At 34.3% G+C, this 8,100-nt stretch overlaps 1 pseudogene; it reads right to left on the minus strand.

Moving 5' to 3' along the window:
- Positions 1-265: 265 nt before the first annotated feature.
- On the minus strand, positions 266-2,967 carry LOC121240410 (annotated as a pseudogene).
- Between the last annotated feature and the right edge of the window lie 5,133 nt (positions 2,968-8,100).

Genomic DNA, 8,100 nt, shown 5'->3' on the forward strand with positions numbered 1-8,100 from the left:
TTGTGAGAATGAACAACATATATAGCATCATTCTTATTCATAAATCCACAACTATTTCACTGGTTTTACACGATGAGAAGTTGTAAGACTGAACAAATTCACTTCGAACTTCAGAGTCTACCTGCTGTCACACGAGGCGAGACAATTTTCCACGACAAAACATACTACATATTACACAGAAACATAAACAAAAGTAGGGTACGTGAACTTTATTTTCTATTTCCATGTAGATATCTGACCAACCCAATCACGAGGCATAAATAGCTTACAACTTCTTCACCAAGAGATCTACTCCATTTTCAGGTTCCATGAGCATCCTAATAGCAGGTGCATGGATGTACTTTGGGGAGAGGGAGAAGGAGAAGTTGGAGAGAATTAATGCTATCAGTATCTTGAGTTCGACCATGGCCAAGTGCTGCCCAACACATACGCGGGGCCCAAATCCAAATGGCAAGTACAAGTGTGGATGACTGCAAGCACCCTTAATTCCATTTGCAAATCTATCTGGGTTGAACTTTAAGGCATCCGGTCCCCATATTTCTGGATCAACATGCGACGTCAACAACACTGTCCAAATGTTGACACCTTTTGGGATATTAATGTTCCCGAATCTCAGATCATTGAAGGCCTCCCTAGGCACCACGGGGCAGGTGGATAAAGACGCAACGATTCATGTATCACCATCGTTAGCTGTATATCCATATTGAATTTTTGTGCTTAGAAATGCATTCTTTACTCTTTGCACACGGAGTAATTATTATAAGTAATCTCAAAATACATACGCGTGGTACCTATTTCATATCATAGGATGTTATGTAAATTCAAATTTATATGATTACCTGTTTCATCTTACGAAGCATATCAACATCAGGTGTACAACCTTGGCAGATGTCGAGAACCTCAGCACGGACACGGTCTTGCCATTCTTGATTTGAAGCTAAGAGCATGAGGGACCATGTGGCAGAAATTGCAGTGGTCTCGTATCCAGCCAAGTATATGTTCTTGCAATTGTCAACAGTGAAACTTTCGGTAGCCTTCTGGCTCAAGTCACTATTCTTAGCTCCCTCAAGAACCATATGGAGAAAATCCTTCTCATGATTAGAGGCTTTCTGTCTCTCCTTGACTACCTCTAGTATCAAACTGCGGATTTCCTTTTGTAACCTCCATCCTTCCCTATTACTTCTCGTGGGAAGGTACCTGTAACATGTAAAGTGGATATGTCCAAGCTGTTGCTTTAAAATTTAAATGACTGTCTAAGCAAAGGTAAAACTTTAGAGGTTTCATCATTTATCTTTACTAAATTGGAGAACCATCCTATTTTATTTCTTGGATAAAATAAAAGAAAAAAACTCATGAAAGAATGCAGCTCGCACCTTAAGCCAGGTATCCCAGTGGACAAACTTGACGTCGAGATGGCCCCCATTAGATCTCTTAGTTTTAGGAAAATCTTTTCCCCTTGGGCATAGTTGCTGCCAAAACAGGCTCTTGAGATCACATCACCAGAAAAACTTCTTAGGTAATCGTCGATGTGTATGTCTGCGGTTCCACCCTCAGTCTCAATCCTACTCTTCCATGAGTTTAGCAGTGGGGTGGTCGACTCGATAATTAAGTTTATCATTCCCTACATGGGTTTAAGATCACAATCTACTTGTGTGTATCATGTCAATTGAAAATTGCTAGATTTACAAAGAAGTATTATAAAATAAATTTATAAACTAACATAGTTTTAATTGACGGTAGATAATTTTTTATTTTAATAGATTTTTTATTTTTTATTTTTTTGCAATTTAATGTTTTGTATTAGGTTATGTTGGTTTATAAACTTAGTTTTATAAAATCGTTTTGTAGATTTAAGTACTTCTTGTATTAATTACCTACTAATTCCGGAGGCAACCAATATTATTTAATGTTTGCTAAAATAATCATATACCTTGACCTTCTCCATGTAAAACTCAGGAGCAATGATTTTGCTCTGCCTGGCCCATGTAGCCCCATTCGAATTGATTATGCCCTGACCAAGCAAAGGACCATACTCTTTTTGCTGCTCCGATGGTTTCCCAAAGTCCAAGGATGTGCATGTGGTTATCTCTCTCAAAATGCCAGGTTCGTTTATGAATATTTTTGGTGAGGTACCCAGAGAAAACATAAATAAATCACCTGTTCAAACATAAAACATACAGAAAATAAAAGAGATAGCTTACTTCTGCATGTTTGGCAATCCGATTGGACAGTGAGATGAGACGATTTTATATGAAAATTAAATAAAATATTATTAAAATATTATTATTATTTTAAGATTTGAAAAAATTGAATTATTTATTATATTTTATGTAAAAATTTGATAAAGTTGTAATAATGAGATAAACCAGTATCCAAATTACATGCTTTTAAGTTTTGAGGGATTTTCTCCCCCACTTTTCATAGCTTTCGATTCCTCCCTTTCTGGGCCACCCATGAGGCCAGACAATTCCCAACGTTTTTTTTTTTTCAATTTTAATTTCATCTTCAATATTTTTCATAAACTCTCTCTATCCAAACCTATCAAATCGTAATTTTCACAAAAACTCATAAAATTTAATCTCAATGAACAATCTTCTTTCATAACAGATCAAACTGAGAATCTGAGATAAATATATAGGATATTCAATATTGCAAGATGATGGGAGACGCACCATATTGTTTCCTCCATTGCTCAAGGAATGGAAGGATGAGAGCAGCACAGTTGTGGGAGACGGGGATTTCTCCGGAAGGAGTCTTAACTGTGGTGGAGAGGGCCTTCTTTATCTCCCAAATATTTCCGAGTAGCAAAGTCGGCGGTGGTCCGGTGATGCCTTGCTTTCTCAGTGCAGATCGAAGCCTCTCCGGCTTCACCACCAGCGTATTATACAAGCGTACCAACAGTCCTGTGAAACCAAGAAATGCAACAACAATGAATATCTTTGCTGCATCAAACTCAAGCTCCTCCATGGCCGTAGTCTTCTTTGTCTTTCACCGTGCCCGTAGAAATGAGTTTGGCGAGACAATTTGGTCAAACCTGAACGATTCTTACAGCGCGCTCATGTGATCTTGACCGGCTATCCTTATTTAGGCTTCGTTTATAAACATAATTTATCTCAACTTATTATTTTAATTTTTTTAAATTTTAATATAAAATATAATAAATAATTTAATTTTTTCTAATCTTAAAATAATAATAATAATAATAATAAATAATATTCTAATAATATTTTATCAACTCAACTCAACTCACTTCAACATCCAAACGCACCCTTAATAACACGCAGTTAATAGTTTATTGAAAAAAGCCCAAAAAAATATATTCAAATTAAAATGATTTTTGAAAATATAAAAGAGAAAAATTAAAATTTTAGATTTTCTTTATATTTTTTATATTTATATTTTTAATTTTTTTAATAAGCCACTTGATGGTGTCATGTCATATATATCAAGAGAATCATCTTAACAATAAATTCTAAATAGCCAAAATTGATTATTGTATTAAATTATTATATTCTTTGGTCTTTTTTTTTTTCCTTGAGGTTAGTTGGAACGAATTATTGTATTAAATTTTGGAGTAATTTATCTGTTCGGTTCTTTGAACTAAGAGAAAAAAAAATTAGATATTTAAAATAACTTTATAATTTGACGAATCACTATATCAAGATACGTCAATTTATGAGATTACTTTTTTATAATTTTTTTGTGACTAAAGTATTTTTCAATAAATAGTGGTGCATTTACACCATCCACTCACTCTACCTATATATATATATATATATATATATATATATATATATATATATAAGATTAATTGCAATCATATAAATATAGGTGAATTATTGGTTACACAGAATTCTATATATGTTCTTATATAAATATAGTATTTCTTCAGTCTTACTAGTTGTTTGAATTATACAAGTTCATGAGACACATGGGTTTGGAAAAAAAAAAATTTGGTATAAATATCTTTTAAGTTGTATAATAATGATAATAAGTTGTCTATTTATCATTTTTTTTTAATCTTTTATACAGATATCCGAATCTTTTACATAAAAATAAAACAACTTTCAATTGATGGAAAGATTAAAATGCCAAAGTTTATGCTTTAATAGAATGAATTTGGAGAGGGTAGAATATGCCCCAAGATGCAAGTGCTACTACAAAGAGATCAGAATGTTGCCAAAATAAATAAGATAGCTACTAGTATCTACCGATGAGTTCACTCTCCCCAATAAGTATCAAAGAAAGCTTGTAGATAGGATGACGAATTGTAAGTGATTAGAAGCCCATGAGAGGAAGTGAATTTGATATAGTGAAGGATTCGCTTAATGGCAATCTAAAACAGGAATCGGAAGGGACAATCCTTAACGAGTAAAGCTACTCTCACCGTTGAGAGCTCCTGCTGTATTTTTTTATTTTTTATTTTTTTATTAAGTGATTAAGTAAGTATTTTTTAATAATGTTGTAATTTTTTTTATTTTTTAAAAAAATATTTAAAATTATTAAAAAAATACATGTAAAAAGTATAAAAAAAAAAAAAAAACACACAACTGCACTAACGCTAGGAGCAGTGACTGTAGAGCAACCCATCCAAAAGTCCAATCTAAAGATGATGCAAGAGATCGTTAATAACAATACGAGAAAAGCCAATAACAAAAATATTATTGACATAAATCTGTTGATTTATCGATTTTGAAGCCTAGAACCCAAATTCAAAGAGATCACAACTTAGCCATAAACTCCGTGCAAGAGGAGTTCGTCTAAGTACATAAATTGCTTTTTTTAATTCGTAGAGGTGATGAGAAAATTGAGGATAGGCAAAGCTTGGCGGTTGAGTCATGTGCACAAACTCAACAAGATCTCATGCAAAAAGGCATTATGACGTATAGTTGGATTGTCAACAATGGAAAACTTTTAACTTAGGCGAATTTGTGCATTGAAGTGTACCGAGAAGTTGATATGGACTGATTTAATCAAACAAATCGTTTTGATTTTAACTCAGGCATGGACTAATTTGGGCGGGATCTGAAGTTAAACAAATCTCTTCATTGCGCCTCTTCCTCGCGTGCCCTGGTAATCTTCTTTGCGTGCCTTCTCTCTTCTCTAGCCATCTTCTCTGCGTCCTTTCGTTTTTTATCTTAACTGCGTGGCTTCTCTTGAAAGTGGCTTCGTTTAACATACTTGTACACCCTGTTCAACTCCACCTCCCTAGCCATGCACCATGATTCAAAGAAAATATCCAAGCCCAAGCCAAAGGTACGCATAATTCACATATTTGCACCCGAAATCATCAAAACTGAAGCAACAAACTTCCGTGAGTTAGTGCAATGACTCACTGGAAAACCCACGGAAAAGGGCTATAGAGAGAAGAGCCAAGAAATGCTTCATTCGACAAGCCAATGGCCAAACTGGAGCTTCGAGCTGGGTTTCGTGGTTTGATGTCAAGGGAGAGAGTTAAGGATGAGGAAGGGATGTGGAATGGTGAGAATTCAGGTGGGTGCTTGGGCGGCTTTGTAGACTTGGAAGGGTTTATTCAAGAGCTTGGTGAATTCCCATTTCTTCTTTTGGATGCTTCACACATGCATGGCTTTGGAGAAGCTCAACTTGCCTAGATAGTAAAAGAAATCAAATGGTTTTTTTTTTTTGTGGCCTTTTCTTCTTTTTCATTTGTTTATGATTAATGTTTGATCGTCAGAACTTTATTTTGATGGTTTTCGCTAGATGGTTTAATAGTTTTATCTTTTATATTGTATCTATTTTTCTACTTGATCTTCTGAATCCTTGATACTCCAAGATCTCTCTATACTGTAAATAGAAGAGCTATACTTTCAGGATTCTCCTTTTGCAAAAAGTTGCTTCTCTCCTTTTACCTTCTCTATTCTCTGGTAATCTTCTTTGCGTGCCTTGGTTTCTTCTCTTGAGAAGCCCCATTAACAACCCAATCACCAGTTAAATTGATTCAATTTAGTAATTGAAAACCTCTCAATCCAGTACCCTATTTTTAGCTTTGTTCGCAAGTCCTTGAAACTTTACTAGCCATGGATTTAGAGTCTCATTTCGAATAAACCACAAAAGAGCAAACACTTCATGGCTGGTTTACCGGTTTATCCACTTTAAAAACTCATTTTCGATTTTTTCCTGAAAAATTCATTTCCATGTTTTTAACCCCGTTCACAGGTCTTTTTCCCATTTTCGATTTTTCACTAACTCTAAAAACCTATTTCAAATTTGTAAAATAGAGCTAGAGAAAGATGGAGTACCTGAGACCATCAAATTAGGAAAGAATACCGTCACTATCATGTTCTTTTCCTTTCTATCATCCGCTTCATTTCAGCTCTTTGGGATTCTAACGTGTTTTGCTATTTTTTTCTTTTTTTTTTTCTAATACAACTGACAACAACTTAAAATATTAAGGAAAATGATAAAGTTACTACTAAATAACAATTTGTATACAATTATGTAATAAAACAATATTATTTTAAATTTAATTTTGACTTTTACTTTTGATTTGATGCGTTTAAATATAATAAAAGATATTATTATATTTAAAATTGTTTATAAATTATGAATGAATTGTTAGCCTATCACTGTCAAAATATTAATTGGTACGCAGCAAGCCACTTGTAACCAGAAGAACTGGTCAACAATATATACACTAGAGGGTTAATGCTTTCCATGATTTATGGGGTACATAAGCTGCCACCAATCATGTTTTAGTATAGTTGACCGTAAAAAGCTTCTACATCAGTTGATGTGCGGAGTATGTAAAAAATAAGATATCTTAAAATGATTAAAACTAAAACTGTTAAAAAGAAATAAACCATATAAAATCATAAATATATGAACAGCATTATCCTTGCATCAAATTTACTTGAACTCTTAGCACACTTCCAAGTTCCAACTGATCATAACCCATGCCAATGATGCCATGTCATATTTGAGGCTGGCGAGGTCATGGTTGCACGCATGTTGGCTTTATTGCTCGTGATATGGCCTGCCAAGCTCCACTATACCGGGATCAACGTCTTCACTTTGTTCCCACCCACGAAAGCCAAAAGCCCACTACATCATCGATCCTCGTAGCCGACACCGACAAAGCTCGCCTTTCGGAGCGAGTGTGCGTGCACGAGAAAGATGGAAGCAGGGGCGGAGAGACTCTGGGGTCTTAGCGTACTCACACAAGAAGAAATGTGAGATCGAAAAGGCCTTGGAATGCCTTAATTAATTTGAGGCTGTGTCATTGCCCAAGCGTCCACGTTATTTTTTGCAAAAACTCGATGTGTTGTCATTTTGCATATTTTTTGTACATTCCACTAATATGATTGATTGAGTCACTTTTTTTTAATATAAAATAACTGTTAATTACATAAGTAGAATTTGTAAAAAATACATAAAAATGACTGATAACATAACCCTATTAGAGCTCATAAAAGAATGCTCTCACCTTAAGCCAGGTATCCCAGTAGACAGACCTTTCATGGACATGAGCCCCATTAGAGCTCTTAGTTTTAGGAAAATCTTTTCCCCTAGGGCATTGTTGCTGCCAAAACAGGCTCTTGAGATCACATCACCAGAGAAACTTCTTAGGTAATCGTCGATGTGTATGTCTGCGGTTCCACCCTAAGTCTCAATCCTACTCTTCCATGAGTTTATCCTTCCCTACATGGGTTTAAGATCACAATATACTTGTGTGAATGTCAATTGAGAATTGTTATATCTATAAAGAAATCTTATACAAATAAGTTTATAAACTAACATAATTTAACGTGATATTTCATATTTATTTTATAAAAAAAACAAAAAATGATTTGCAATTTAATGTTTTATATTAAGTTACGTGAGTTTATAAACTTATTTTATAAAATCTATTTGTAGATCTAAATACTTCATGTATCAATTACCGACTAATTAATTCTGTTGGCAACCAATATTATTTAATTTTTGTTAAAATAATCATACCTTGACCTTCTCCATGTAAAACTCAGGAGCAATGATTTTGCTCTGCCTGGCCCATATAGCCCCATTTGAAGTGATAATGCCATGACCAAGCAAAGGACCAAACTCTTTTTGCTGTTCCAATGGTTTCCCAAAGTCCAAGGA

This window comes from Juglans microcarpa x Juglans regia, chromosome 7S, assembly GCF_004785595.1.
Source record: "Juglans microcarpa x Juglans regia isolate MS1-56 chromosome 7S, Jm3101_v1.0, whole genome shotgun sequence".
Classification (NCBI taxonomy): domain Eukaryota; kingdom Viridiplantae; phylum Streptophyta; class Magnoliopsida; order Fagales; family Juglandaceae; genus Juglans; species Juglans microcarpa x Juglans regia.